This window comes from Artemia franciscana, unplaced genomic scaffold (assembly GCF_032884065.1).
Source record: "Artemia franciscana unplaced genomic scaffold, ASM3288406v1 Scaffold_2633, whole genome shotgun sequence".
Classification (NCBI taxonomy): Eukaryota; Metazoa; Arthropoda; class Branchiopoda; order Anostraca; family Artemiidae; genus Artemia; species Artemia franciscana.
Window position 1 is genome coordinate 10,534 of NW_027063445.1, and position 16,790 is coordinate 27,323.

At 32.3% G+C, this 16,790-nt stretch overlaps 1 long non-coding RNA gene across 1 annotated transcript; it reads right to left on the reverse strand.

Annotated features, from left to right (window-relative positions):
• Positions 1-4,146: 4,146 nt before the first annotated feature.
• Positions 4,147-12,352, reverse strand: LOC136042971 (uncharacterized). Its single transcript, XR_010621519.1, has 2 exons — positions 9,412-12,352; positions 4,147-7,914 (listed from the first exon to the last, which is right to left on the reverse strand). It is a non-coding gene; the product is annotated as an uncharacterized LOC136042971 (long non-coding RNA).
• Between the last annotated feature and the right edge of the window lie 4,438 nt (positions 12,353-16,790).

The window sequence follows — 16,790 nt, forward strand, 5'->3', positions numbered from 1 at the left end:
AATTTTTGTTATTGTTTGTTCCGTATATAAATGGGGCAGTTCCTTCCTCGACGCCGGTCTCTTTATGCTAAGGTTAAACTCTCTTCACAACTCTAATAATTTTATAGCACTAAAAAAATTTAGTGTACAGAGTGGGGCGTCGAAGACGTAACAGCCCCTTTCATATGCGGAATAATTTCTGCCCGCTTTGTTTTAATGTCACTCCTTACTTGAAGTAAAAAAAAAAATTATTTAATTTCTGAGCGTTTTTGAATTATTGCATATTGTTTTTTTTTTGCTAAATGGCTTTCTCATAGCTTTGATCGGACAATTTTGATAAGAAAGGAATGGAGGAGGCCTAGTTGGCCTCCAATGTCGGTGGAGGTCCTGACGCACAATTTTGCTTTTTTAAGAACGATCACCATGTCCTAAAAGTAATTAATTAACCTATTCCAATAATAAAGTAATCTCCTTTAAAATGCCAAAAAAATAGCGTAAAAGCGAGCTACTGACGAGGGGCAGGCCCCTTAAATATGTTTTTTTTTTATTTTCGTATTAACTTTTAATGTTACACCTTGATTAAAGAAAAAAAAACATATGGATTTAAGAAATAGCTAATCGCTGAATAATAATACTGTGAAATCTATCTTCCCCTCCGACGATAATTTCATTTTCCCCACAGGAATTTTTGGTTTCAAAAGACTTTCTCACATAACTGAAGTGCGCAGTATTTGCAGAATTAATTTTGAAAGGCATAGTAACAGAAAGCGAAAGAGGTAGAAATACTAATTAATTCATGACACAATAATTAATTCATGAACAATTAATTATTAATTGTTAGTAATAAATATACGTAAATTACGAATTAACTTATGTAACGAACTTCTATATGTGTATATGTTTATTGTGTATATGACGCGGTTAGCCCCCTTCGTAAATATTTCTCTCTTTACACTAAAGCTTGAATTTTGTACCAAATGTTTAAGAATGATCCCTGAATCACAAAGGACGCAGAAAAACTAGTCTAAACAACAACAAAAAATACTTTAGCGTAAAGAGCAAGGTAGTGTGGAGGAGACGAACCCCTTTTTATACGTAATCTTTTATGTTCATGTAAGTTTTAATACTGTCCATGACTTTCAGCTGAAAATTTCTTTTTCTCATTTAATTTTTATAAAATATTGCTAGAAAATACACCTCCCACCCTTCATGGAAATTCTCTTCCCTCATACAAAATTCCCCCATAGAAAGATCCCCCCACGTAAACACAACTCCCAAGTCGAATTCCTGCAGGACCTGACGTATGATTTTGCATTTTGAAGAAAGATTATCAAGTCCTAAATATAACTAATTGACCTATTCCAATAATAAAATGGCTATCTTTAAATAAAAAAAAAATAGCGTATAAGCGAGCTATTGATGAGAGGCAGCCCTTTTAAAACGTATTATTAACTGTTTGTATTAAGTTTTAATGTTACTCCTTAAGTAAAGTTAAGAAAAAACTATATTTTTATGAAACAACTGATCGTTTTTTAAATAATGTTGTTAAACCCATGTCCCACTCCGAGGAAAATTTCATTTTTCCACAGGATATTTCTCTAATGAAAGATTCTATCACGTAACTGAAGTGCGTAGTATTTGCAGAATTAATTTTGCAGACTTTCTCACATAACTGAAGTGCGCAGTATTTGCAGAATTAATTTTGAAATGCATAGTAACAGAAAGCAAAAGAGGTAGAAACTTGTTATATGTAAATGTAATGCAGAAATTGAGCAATTCTCAATTGAATGAAAGAAATGATCTTCGCCCTCAGCCATATCCAACTCATTTCAAGAATAGACGTTGATAGTTTTAGATAGTGCTTTTCGGGGGAAAATTAAAAGAAAAATGGCTACCGTAAATTTAATACTAATGCATTTTCAATTTATTTAGCAGCTGATACGCATTGCACCAAACATATTCTAAAAGTGAGTAAAGGTAAATCACAAAGAAATATAATGAAATATGATGGAAATATAAATTGTAGTAAGAAGTAATGGAAACTACAAAAAAAAAAATAATCAAAATACTAACTTTATACATTAACTATTTAATATAAATATACCTAACTCATAGTTCATGTCCCTCAGACAACTGAACTGTACCTAATATAGAGAGATAAACCTGTTGTTCGCAGATTCGAATTCTGGGTTGCTTTTGGTCTCATACGTAAATATCTAGAAATTTTCTTTATAACCTTACAGTTGTACATTATCTAACTGGACAAACCCCTTCTCCTCCCTAAACAAAATAAGATAAATTTGTCTTTAATGAATAAGAAATGATTTTTAATACCTAATATACTTATATCAAATGGATTCAGTTTATGAACTGATTTAGCAGTATTTATATCTTCTATTTATTTAAGGTACCCCAAGTAAAATTTAATACTACGTTGGTTTATTCTTGGCCTCAAATCATACGATTGGCCGTTCAATGTTTGATTTTGTCCTATAAATCATAAATATTATTTAGTTATGTTTAAAAACAAATTATATAATATATATATGTTGATCATTTTATATATTGTCAGTAAATTTTGAGACCCGTAAATTATGTTTAATCTTTGTTTCATCACAGTTGAATCAATTAACAGGTAAATTTGTAAGAAAGACGCAATGCGCGAATACGAAGAAAATAAAAAATAAGTTATATATTACACCTTAGGGGAGTTATGGGAAAAGTATAGCTAGACTGCAAGCAAAATCTAACAGCTACGATTGTTCTTTATATTATTAAATAAAAATTGTTCAATAACGTCACTTTTTGAATGGGGTCGGGACTTTGACCTAGTTTATTGAACATTTAATGGTTATATTTGTATACTGGTTAATATTATGTAGGAAAAGTAAAATTGTTTAATAATACGAGTAGAGTAGCTCTCAAATCCAAAACCTATAGTACGTATCCCATGATTTTGCGAGCTACAAGAATGGGTATCATATTCTAATTGGGAATAATTTTAAAAAATTAAAATTTATTATTTCAAAAAAAAATAAATAACTGGAGACCCTTCCCCCCTTAGAAGAATTCCTATAGGACAAAAGGCATGATTAAGCATTTTCTAGAAGAATTGTCGTAACCTTAAAGTAGAAAATCAATTTATTATAATTTGTAGGATGCTTCCAACGACGATATGAATTAACTAGTAATGGACGATATTCTACCATCTGGCCAAAGAAGTACAATTGATGAGGAGATTTTGGCCTTGTCTCAAGCCAGTAGTTTTTGGTAATTAGAAGAGAAAAAGGTAAACATTAAAATGTTGTTCTAAAAATGTTGTAGTCCCGAATGTTTAAAATCTGATTTTGAAAAGAATTATATTACTATTTAAAAAGTTAAATACATATTCAGAAAAATTTAATTTAAGAATTATATGAATTAGCGTAATTATTAATACATATTATTAATCCCTACGGAAACATTCCTGCTTCAAGCAGTAAGAAATTGGAAAAGAAATTTATTAGTTTTCAAACGAAATTGTTGAATTAAGTGTTGCGTTATCTTAGAAAGTTCAAATTTTAGTTTTGAACTATTCAATTGATATAATTAAAAAAAAATGTACGTACGCAATATGCCAAATTTGTAATATTATTTTTTCTTGTGATAAAATGCGTTTCACCAAATTATTTTATAATTGACTTGCAAAAGGATGAATCATTCATTTGGAAGTTATAATTCTAATTATATTATTCTGATCTAGTAGCATATTACCTTCATAATGATTAAGTTACTCACTCAAACATTATAACAACCAAAAAAAATAATATAGATTTATTAAGTGGTTGAATTTAATATCTAATTTGATATTAAGTGTCGCTTTTAAAGTGTCGAAGCCCTATAGGCAAGTGTGTATTCTCCTGATGAGCCCTTGTGTTGGGTTGTTGCCTATGAATTATTTGTCTCTTTTTATGTTTTATCTTCTCTTTTTTTTATATTTTTTTTTAATGTTTGGTAAATGACAACTACCACTTACTGACGACACGACTGCCTGTCCGTGGATTATTCTTTATGGTGGATTGTGTATAGCTATGCTGTTTGACCTGTGTGATTGTATGGATGAGTAGGGTTAAGGCCTCATTCAAGTGCTGATCTATATTAATCACTAATGTAGGAAAATAGTCTTCCTTTTCTCCTTTTTTTTTTTTTTTTATGTGATTGCTGTTTTACTGGTGTTTTCTCTTTTCATTATAGAATTAAAATTTATAATTTGAAAATATGTAATCGATAATCCCTAATTTTTTTGTATAATGTTTCAAATGTGCCATTTATTTTATTTTAGAAAACATTTGCTTCACTTAAAATAATTTTGCCATAGATTTGGGAATGAATAAATCATGTTTTCAAGATGATATTGTAAACATGTTGAATAGGTCTGTTAACACAATACCTTCATATTGTTTCAGTCTTTCAGTCAAACATTATCACTAAAAAAAGAAAATAGAGATTTATTTAGCGATTGAATTTTAGTTTTAATAAAAATGAAATATGATATGGCAATGACTTACATAGGTTATTATTGGGGCAATTGTATTATGTATTTGAAAACACGAGAAGCATTGGCGTTACATATCCAATATCCCTCTCTAATAATATAAGGTCGCTGTAACTTATCGTATTGTTTGCTAATGTTTAACTTTGTAAAATTCCAGTTGTGATGTTACTATGTAAAAATTTGTTTGCATTTAATATTATAAGTAGACTATGGACGATGAGAAAGAAAATCTAATAAGTGGCTGAGAGTCAAAACTGTGGTTGGTAGTAAATAATCAGACAGCTTCTGCCCCTCCCCGTTAATTATTCATCACGGTACCCATTTGGAGCTATGTTAACTGTACCTGAAAGAACACACTCAGTGCTCTAATTAGTATTAAATATCTTTCCGTTAATATTTATACTTGTTCAATCATATTATTTCATAATATAAATATCCGAGTGTTTTTATTTTAATATATGATATGAGTTATTGTTCATTAATTCTGGTTACAGTATTTTAAATTATAAATCTATACTTTTTAATCTATGCTAATGATATATTCTAGATGAACAAAATGGAATTTTGTAATCACTTATACGATAAACTAATGAAATTTGTCAAATTGGACAATGAAATAAAGTAATAAATGAACTAGAGACAATGGCAAAGAACGATGTCACAATGAAAATTAGAGTAAGTATCGACTGAAATAAATTGTCAGTAACTCAGAGGCAAATACTATTAAATTAGTAATACTATTAAACAAAACTTCTTTTCTCTTTTTCTTTCTTCTTTTTAGTTTTTGCCTTTTTTATTTTTTTTTATTTTTATTTTTTTTATTTTTTCAGTTTTCTTTTTCTCCTTTATTTTTCAATTTTTTTCCTTTTTTAGTTTTTTTTCTTTTTCAGTTTTTAGTTTTTGTATTAGTTTTTAGCTTTTTTTCCTTTTTAGTATTTTTAACCTTTTTTTAGTTTTTTAGCTTTTTTAGTTTTTTAGTATTTTCTTTTTAGTTTTTTTGCAGTTTTTACCTTTTTTTTTTTTTTTGTATTAATGCTAAAGCCAAGGATCGAACCAGGAACCTCTCGGACCTAGAACCTGGAACACAAAGCTTTACCAACTCAGCTACTTCGGCTTGAATACATTCGTTTTTGAATTGGTCTATGATGAAATTCAGACGTCATATATGGACAGACAGACAGACACACAAACAAACAACTTATTTTTATATATATAGATTTCCTTTATTTTTGTATCATCAATCTAGTTTCTCCTTTTGCATTTAATAGAGCAGCACCGTTAGCATGACGCAATATTCAGTGACAAAATCATTTCAAGTTGTTTTAACACCATGGCAATGCAAATGTTATGTCGTCATCTTGGAATAAACATCATGAGAATAAAAATACCATGACGACAGTTTTGCTTTATACGGCCGGCCTCCCATTGGTTGCAATCAGTTAATATAAAAATGACGCAGCGAAACGTGATAAAAATTGTTATTCCAGTCTTGAGTGCTGGATTAGCTGTATGGTATGGGGCAAAGAAGTACAAAAAATTTGGCGAGAAGGAGGAGCCACAAAAAGAAATCAAGGCACATTTTAATGCAAAGACAGTGTTTGGTTTATTTGAAAACTGGTGGAGATCTGCAAAAAAAGAAATGGGTCTGAAAAAGATGCCAAGTCTAGGCCCAGCAAGCTTCGATACAGACAAGGAAAGTTTCGAAAAAGACAAGGAAAGGTTCGAAAAAAACAAGGAAAGGTTCGAAAGGGACAAAGAAAGGTTCGAAAGAAACAAGGAAAGGTTTGAAATAGACAAGGAAAAATTCGAAATAAACAAGGAAGGTTCGAGCAGTCAAGGAAAGGTTCGAAATAGACTAGGAAAAATTCGAAATAAACAAGGAAGGTTCGAGCAGTCAAGGAAAGGTTCGAAATAGACTAGGAAAGCTTAGAAATAGACAAGGGAATGTTCAAAAAAGACAAGGAAAGGTTTGAAATAGACAAGGAAAGCTTCGAAATAGACAAGAAAATGTTTGAAGAAGTCTAGGAAAGGTTCGAAATAGACAAGGAAAGCTTCGAAATAGACAAGAAAATGTTTGAAGAAGTCAAGGGAAGGTTCGAAATAGACAAGGAAAGCTTCGAAATAGACACGGAAATGTTCGACGAAGACAAGGAAAGGTTCAAAATAGACAAAGAAATTGGTATCCTTGTAAGAAACTGCCAACAACCAAACTTTCAAAATATAAGAATAACGGTGCCCTTTCAAGTGGCAACCTTGTGAAAGAATAGCAATAACTACCCTTACACAAGATAAGGAAAACGGTGTCCTTACAAGTGGTGTCCGTGTAAAAAACTGTCAATAGCCACGCTTTCAAATATAAAACAATTTTGCCCTTTCAAGTAGCAAACTTGTGAAAGAATACCAATAACTACCCTTACACAAGATGAGGAAAACGGTGTCCTTGCAAGTGGTATCCTTGTAAAAAACTGTTAATAGCCACGCTTTCAAATATAAAAACAACGGTGCCCTTTCAAGTAGCAACCTTGTGAAAGAATACCAATAACTACCCTTCCGCAAGATAAGGAAAACGGTACCCTTACTATTGGTATCCTTGTAAAAAGCTGCCAAGAGAACACTTTCACAAGGTAGGGAAATGTGGAGAGCTATACAATTAAAAATTAAAAATCACGTGCTATGTTTTGATCCACAGCTTACTGATCTTCGAGAAGTAAGGACCCTTCACACCAAAAATGTAAGACTATACGTTGCGCTTAATGCTAAAAATGTTACGTTACATGCTCCGGTTCTTACTTTTTTCTACTTTCATAAAAAAAACTGTTCCATTCACACTGAAATACTATTTTGTCATAAATAATTATAAATATTTTTGCCTAAGTTAAAAATCACAATAAACAATGACCACAATCATCACTTACAGAAGCTTTGGATTTACAGAATATGTCAGCAGCTATTCTTGAGGAGTCAAATCAGCAAGTATGATATCCAATTTTTTACATTTTTCACAAAACAAAAATTTTCTTCTGTTTTAAGGTTTCTTTGAATTTAACAAAATTTTCTTTACTTTTTTAAGGTTTCCCTCCCCTTAAAAACAGGATCCTTTGAGCTCTAAAAATATTTTCTAGCTTCTACAAACTCCATTAGTTTTTCATCAAAAAATCGTTTGGTTGTGTAAACCTATGAAGTTTAAATTCGTTTAGACTCTACCGTTACAGCTATTGCGTTTCGTTCCACCTTACGATTACATTACCGGAATGTCTTATGCAAAGTTATTAAGTCTTGAGGAGTCAGTATAAAGGCGAAAAAAACAATGCCAAACACAATGTGAAGGGGCCTTCAAAGGCAAGCTATACGTCTTTGTCTTATAACTACGGATAGAGTCCCTATAATCATTTTGTATTTAACTATGATATTTTTAGCTTAATTATTTGTGTATTAGTATATCTATTTGGTTAAGATAACAGAAAGTTAGTCCTCGGGATTACAGAACCACAACTTCCCAGTATCTGCTCTAAACATCCAAGTCTTTAATTGGCTACCCTTTAGCTTATTGAATCTGAAACATATCATCAAACAGTTCGTGGTAACGAACAGTAGTAAGGAGCGACCCGGCTCAATAGTAAACGAAACTCTAAAAAACGGAATTTTGATGCTAAAATATACATCAAAAGAATCATATTTTCATACTGATTTTAAATATATAAATTTCATCAAATTTAGTCTTTGTCATCAAAAGTTACGAGCCAGAAAAAATTTGCCTAATTTAAGAAAATAGGGGAAAACACCCCCAAAAAGTCACAAAAACTTAACGAAAATCACACCATCGCATTCGGCGTATCAGAAAACCCTATAGCATATTTTCAAGCTCCTATCTACAAAAATGTGGAATTTCGTATTTTTTGCCAGAAGACAAATCACGGGTGCGTGTTTATTTGTTTGTTTTTGTTTTTTCCCAGGGGTCAAAACTAATAAGAAATCTGTAGCAAAACTTATACTTTAAGTTCTAACTAGAAAAAGTAACATAATTCCTTGGAGAATAGAAAATTAATTTACTTTATACCAGTTTGTTTTATATACTAATGTTATTAACACCTAATCTTGGTGGAAGTCGTGGAGAAACAAAAAAAAATATTAAGGTGGTATAGCTCCAACACAGTTTAAACCCTCCCCCATAAAAAAAAACTTATTTATACTAATCACTGAAATAACTTTTCTAGAAAAAATGAAGTTGATAACAATATTGGTGACCATGTGTACCCATTCCAACACACAAGACATCATAAAACATGGAATAATTTTCAAACATGAAAATTCACTTCTAAACAATAACAAAGCGTGGAAAATATTTATGAAACTAGATCCTAAACCATTTGAAACTTTATTTCAACAAGTAATAAGGCTAGAGAAAAATACCTATGACTTAAAGGAGTCAATTTTTCAATTCCTAAAATCGGACAAGGGACTACAAGCAAGCAAAAGTACCCATAAGGAAAAAAAAGAGTCGCCAACTCCTACTTACCAAAAACTCAAGACAAAGAAATTAATAGAAGATTTTGATGTAAAAATGGCCGAAATTGATAAAGCCTTAGGACTTGGGAAAGCCATAGAAAATAGGAGAAAAAGATCGACAAGCGAAAACCAAAACCCAAATACAAACGATATAGAAAACCCAAGCATAAACAAACCAATTAAAACCAAATTAACAGAAAGAAATTTTATGATGGACAATATGCATTTTTAAATGAGTTACCCACGGTATGGAATTTCTTTAAAAAGTTGTGGAACAGACCAAAGTCATCTAATACGATCGACAAGCAACCAATAAAAAAGGAAATAAATTTATCAGAAATAAAACCAACTAAGGTTCAAACCGAACCCATTGCAAAAATTCTACAAATTACACAAGAAATCGTTCCAACTGAGGTCCAAACAGATTAAGTCGAGCCTTGACTATTAGCCACGACTATTGACCCGCAACCAATAAAATTAGACCCCTCAATAACAGATATTACTACAGAAAATAGCTCAACGACAAAATCTTGATAACAGTGAAACAACCATACAGGCCCACTAGTTGGGTATGGACTTTTACGAAAAAAGGTATTTACAAGTTAGATGGCAAATTCTTTTTGTTGACGTCGACTAAGGTAGAACGCAATGTATGGATGGAGACAGAAAATGCCAAGATGAAAATCACTGGAGAGAATGTTGGACTATAGACTGTAAAAAAAACTTGTGCACGACTGGCAATGGCTGATGAGCCAACAGCAAATGAGTTGGAACTCCTCCCAGAATTAACTATAGAAAATGCTTATAAAATGCCCACTCACCAAGCCTTCCTGATATTATACAGACAAAAGTTTGAAGCATTATTTGAACTTTTTAAGGCAGAAATACAGAAACTTAAACAAAGTACGACACGAATGTTTGAAGTAATTTTCCGTAAAACTAAATATAAAACATCAACTAGCCTAATCCCAATAATTGGGGAACTTGTTTCTCGTTTATTCGGTTTGTCTACTGAAGAAGATTTAAATATATTTAGAGATAATATTAAAAGATTAAATACTGCCATGAATACGACACTAAATGTATAAAAAATACAAGCGAGTATAGCCAACTATCAAAAAGATAAAACTGAAACCATATCAAAAAAAATCTCAAGAACAGTCAACACAATGAATTATTTAAAAAATGAGGTCGACAGAGTAATTTCTTATTCTAGTTTAGCAACAGTTTCACTTGACATTATTATAATGTCATTACTGAATTTAGCCACAGATGTCAGTAAATTTGAGTTCAAGTTATTTAAATTAACAGGAAGATCCCTTTCCTACGACTCAGTAGACCCCTCAGAGCTAAAAACCATCCTAAACGAAATAAAAACACCCTTAACATTTGGCCTCCATTTACCAGTAGAACCAGATGTTGCTAACCTATTCTTATATTATACTAAACTAAAAGTACATATAACCGAAATTAATGAACAGCTTTTTGCAGTAGTTACAATCCCACTAATTAATCAACAGTCCATATATGATCTATACAAAATATCTACTTTTCCCATTAATATTAAAGAAACTAGCTCCTTCATTAGCATTATGCCGGAAGCAGAATATATGCTGATTGATCAAGACAGAAGAAAATATGCACTAGCTAATGCCCAGGATTTAAAAGAATGCGTCTCATTTAAAAACTTAGTCTGCCAACTAACGCTACCTATATATAATGTAAAAATAGGATCATGCATGCGAAATCTCTTCCTAAAGGAATCACAACAACAAGATATTCCTAACTCATGTGATGCTTTAGTAGGAAGCACAAAAAGAGACATCTTCATTAATTTGCGAAATGACTTATGGTTATATACAGTACCTAAAAAGACAGTAGGAACTCTATCCTGCCACAACAATACAGAAAAGATTGACCCCAGTTATCGAACTGAAATACTGTTACAGGACGTTGGAACGATAACAATAAAACAATGTTGCAGACTCGTGACAAAGGAAACAACTGTACAAACACCTTTGATCACAACTAGCACAAATATTATGAGCCCAAAAATAATAAACTTCCAAGGAATAAACTCGTCTTATACAATACCGAACATGAACAACGAAGAATCAAAAATACAATATGGCCCAAGATAGAGAAGATTAAGGGTACTATGCAGTTAGCAAAAAAAAGAGGCATTAGATCTACAAATACCGTTGTTCACGACCGAAGACCAAAGATTAAAGTACGTGGAAAGCCAATAGGGATTATTCTCACCAAATTCGTGGTACAATATCATAATCACCATATTTATGGTATTTCTTATATCTCTAACAATAAGAGCGCTACTCACAGTAAACTATGGAAAGCTCTTGAGACGAACAAGGACAAAAAACGATGCAATTGAGGCACAGGAAATGCATCAATTAAACCCTACACCTCCTGATGATATTTAAACCATTATAATGGGAGGATATAACAATACAGGAAAATCAAGGTCTTTTCCCGTATATTCATATACTCCGTCCCTACCTTAAGAAATATTGTTGATGTAAGTTAGCTAAAAGGCTATGATGCAATATATTGTATTTCTTTTAGGCGGAATTACATCAAAAATAAATAAATATTTGGCAGAAAAATTTTATGTAAAATCCAGACCTCTGACAAGTACAAATCACTTGTCAATTTTTAATATAAACAAGAGAACAGAGGTTGTCTCTTATAACTTTCGATATTGTGTTCCTAAGACGAAATATTCCTAATACATGACAGTGGAAAGGCTATGAAGCTATAAAATGACGTTTCTTTTCTACAAAGTCATGCGTTGGGAATATAAAGAATTAGAAATATATGAGAATAAAACCCCTAATTTAATCATGTGCTTAACAGTCGCTTTTGAACAGTGTCCCTTATTAACATAACAAAATATTAATTCGTTGCCACGTTTATCATATGCTTAATCATCCTTGAAACAAGTGCAATTAAATGTCACAATAATTAATGTTTATTGATGATCATGTGACTCACAAATATTTTATAACAATACTTTTATAATTATGTACTATTATTGCTATTTTGTTTAATAACCATATGATTCTGCCTGAAAATTTTTATTATAGAAATTGGTATACTCTGGCATTGGCCGACTATACGGCAGGGTAAAAATTAAGAAACACCTATTATGTTTTATCAACCGCCAAAAATTGCCCAAATCACAAATCTGACTGAACCGACAGCTATCGCCCAAAGTAAGACTGCTCAAAAAAGCTACAGCTACTGTCCTGCAATCATCTTCATCCCTCTAACTGAATCGTAGAGACCTGAGCAGACACAATATTCAAGCGAGGTGGTACTCCCACCGCACGCTCCCGAAGGCATCACGACGTACAGCCTGCATCAACTTGAAACCCGACTTTAGCAACGTCACAAACACAGATGAAGATTGGGAAGAAAACAACTTATCCTAATTTTATAACTAGTGCAACAACTGCCAAGTTAGGTATTACTTATTTAAAAATTACCTTAACCTCGTAAAACAATCAACAAACGCTTTAAGAACAATACAAATGCAGAAGAGAGCGGGAATGGAACGGAAGAGCCGTAGTACCAGCTGTACTATCTTACTTAAATTGCTAGGGGATAGGTGTCCCGGGTCCCGCACTTCCCATTTTGTCAGAAAGCGTAAAATTAAAATAATCTTCAACAATCGCTAAAGTCTCAAGCAGTAAATATGATTTGAGGTGAAAGACTGAAAAATGATATTATCCTTAGACATCAGTTCAATTAGTGAAATGGGCAAATATAGAAAAATTGTGATTATGCGTAAAACTAACATTCTAACAATAGGTGATGAACAATACAAGAAAATGCCAATTTTAAAGTGAAATTTGAAATCAAAATAAATATAAATCTAGCAATAAGTGACGAAAGATACAAGGAAATGCCAATATTATAGTGAATTTTGAAGTAAATGTGTCAGTGTAATCTTTATCATATAATTTTAATGTATTTGTATGCCTTAATGAAAAAATACCTGGGATCAATTGGAAACTAAATACAATACAAAAAAAATTCAAATAAAAGACAAACAATTGGATTCAGGTATTCACGTGTAAACCTTGTTCATGTCAAGTGATGTATTAATGTAATTCAAGTGTAAGGTGTAGGATTAATACAAGGTGTAAGAATATATACATTTTTTTAAATAATCATTTATGAGGTGAAAGAATTAAAATAAAAATATTTTGACAATAAAAAGTTTTAAGAAAGGTAAAATTTAAGGAAAGGGAATGTTCTGATTGACGAGGGCGTCAATCTACAGCGGGATAGGGAATATGTGACATATGGACCAGCATCCCCCCTCCCCCTTACAGAACTCAGAACCAAATCCCTCATTTGGTCACTTTAGAAAGTTTTAAAATAAGAGTCTCTTATACGCCTAAAGATTTTAAAGTGTAAATTCATTATCTCATAAGATTTGTGCTTTTGGCACAAGTTTTACAGCAAGCAAAAAATGATGCTTTTTACTTTTGGCACAAGTTTTACAGCAAGCAAAAAATGATACTTTTTAAACTATCAAAATTGGATTCAAAAATGTAACTTTTGATTAAAGCCAATTAGAAACCAGATTTCTATTACTGGTTTGGTCAACGAACTAGAGGTGAAAATCCTCGTTGTAATAAATCTTTTGCAAGGAGGTTAGGCCATCTGTTGGATAATTAAAAAAAAGTTGTATTGTAACATTTCTGAGGTCAGTCTACCCAGTGCTCAATTTAGAAATCCGGGTTGATTCTGGATATATAAGGTAGACCTGGAAGCCAGGAGAGTATTCAGTAAAATTCTGTCTTGATGAAGAACGTACAGCTAATTCTTATTGAAGTCATTTTTATCTGAAGTTGTATACGAAGTAAGAAAATAAAGCTATTGTCAATAATTGTCTTTGTCTATGAGTCAAGGTATGAGGTACAGTTCCTATTGTCTGTTGGATCGTTCCCAAGGGAATCTGCACAACTCGGGAGACCTGAACATCACGATAATGATTCTGTCTCCATGCTTATAGAAATTTGTTAATAGAACCCTCTCAGTCTATGCCCCTAAACTACCCTGCTCCCATGTTCAAATTTGCACATCCACTTAACTTTATAAGAAACCCCCCCCCCGTAATAGTGGCGCGGCCTTCAATAAAGACATTAAAGGAAGTATATGTGCCTGACAATGTGACTGCCTGCTACCATAGACAAATATGATTATTTACAAATAATTTTTTGATTTTTAAGTGCAGTATAATTTTATTTCTACTTATGTGTTTTTTTATGTATGTATCTTAACCAAAAATAATTAGAATCTTTAATAGTAAAAATTAAATACCAATAGAATTTAAAAAACTAAATTTTTATATACCGCATACTTTCAAAAATTCTTTAAAGAAAAACTGAACTAAAATAACAAATTTGGCTCAGGAACAAAATGAATTATTAAAAGCGCGAGAAATTATTGCAACTTCTGTAGAAATTGCCAAATCATTACCTGAGTATGAAGGAGATACGGATGTGGATCAATGTAACATCCACTTAGGACAATTTGTGGAAATGACAAAAATTGACTTAAAAGTATAAAAAATCATGCTACTTTTAAGACTAAAAGGACAGGCGCTAACGTTTTTAAAACAAATTGAAAACACAATAGGCACAGAAGCCACCTCAACAATTAGCTCGATAGAGTTATTGCAACAGGCCTTCCAGAAAAGATTCATTGACACAAGTTCATTGAATAAACTGAAACATGGCCTAATTACATTCAAACAGACCCAAAACGTCAGAGAGTACTTACATAAAATTAGAATCGCAACAGAAGCGCGATACGGTCCAGGAGAAGGGGAATTATATGAAAAAATAATACTTAATGCATTTAAACAGGGACTCGACCCAAAATTATATCGTCTATTAATTGCCAAAAATATCGACGACTTTAGAACTTCAGTTTGACTTCTGACTCGAGAAAGCTAAGAGAAAAATTCGTAAGTGATATTCTGAAAAATATGGTAATATCTACAGAAGATTATAATGAAGCAAATCGATGTGACAATATTAGGATTAAAAAACTACTTACTAAAAGAAATGCAAGCAACTGTTTCATACTTCAATGTGGGTGTGATCGTGAAGTTCAAATAATTCTGAAATCTTTCAAATCAATAAAATATGACTTCAATAAAGAGGTGCTACACAAACCCGAAAAATATTTTTGGCAAGGTCCATATGCAGGACCAGGAAGCATCCATGTAAAGGAAATTGCACCAGATTTTGCAAAAGATTGGCCTAGACATCAAGGACTGAAAGAAGAAGGAGAAGAAGAAAAAGGAAAAGATGAAGAAAATGTAGAGGAAGATACTCCCACTGCATGGGCGATACCACTTGCTCTTCGGGATCCAATTTCTGTAGGTGGCATGTTCTTAGGCATAGTCCTCTCCTTGATTGCCGGATGGAAGACATTGTGATGGCCGAAGATGAGCAAGATTTTTGTCTCTGAAAGTCTTTAAATATAATTTGAAAATTTTAATGCAGGAAATATTTATTTCTCAGCCCTTATAGATTCAGGGGCAACAGTAAATGTGATAAATACATCTGTGTTTAACAAATTACCCAATTATATTAAACGACGAAGGAGCAAGATCTGTCCCAATTTATCAAGCGTAACCTGACATGATCTGGACGTAATGGGAACTGTATACCTAGCCTTGCGCAAAGATAACAAGAATATCTATACTCGATTTATAATTTGTAAGAATTTTCCATACGAAGCGATAATAGGCACTAATTTTTTAAAAGCCAATACAATATTATTAGATGTAGCAAATTCAAAGTTTATCTATCCGACGGGAACCAAACCAATAATAAATAACATACAAGCAAACAAGGTACAGGAGAACATAGGCAACATGAAAGAGTATAGGAGGAAACAAATTCAAGAAATTTCTTATTTATGGAAAAAAAATAGCAAATATAGAAACTCCCAGGAAAAAACCAGCAGATAATAGTCTAAATTCAATAAAAGAAAATCATAACGAAAAATATTATGGATTTGTAGTACGAAAAACTACAATTCCCCCAAAATCAATGCAGAGAGTGCAAATATCTCAAATGTTAGAACCCATTAATGATAAAAATTAAATTTGGATAACCTTACCGTTGGAAGATCTCCCGAAAAATGTAATCTGTGAAGAACAAATTATAAATTACGAAAAGGGTGAAGGTTAAATTTTGCTATTGCTAAGCGTTTTCCAAGATTTCCGGTATCCTCTTCCGACTCCTCCCCCTAGTCACCGGATCTGGTCGGTATTTAAAATTAGACCTCTGAGACATGAGTTCCATCTAAATATTAAACTTCATTAACGTCCTGTCACCGGTTCTTAGATAAAATATACCTCATTTTTTTTACTTTTTCCGAATTGACACCCCCCCCCCAACTCCCCTAAAGAAAGCGGATTCAGTCCAATTATGTCAATCACGTATCTAGGACTTATGCTTATTCTTCCCACCAAGTTTCATCCCAATCTCTTCACTCTAAGTGTTTTCGAAGATTCCCCATTTCTCCCTCCAGCTCCCCCAGTATCACTGGATCCAGTCGGGGTTCAAAATAAGAGCTCTGAGACACGAGGTCCTTTTAAGATCCAGTCACCCGTTCTTAAGTTAAAAATAACTCAATTTTTTCGAATTAGACCCCCCCCTAACCCCCCCAAAGAGATAAAATCCATTTCAGTTATGTCAATCACGTTTCTAGAACTTGTGCT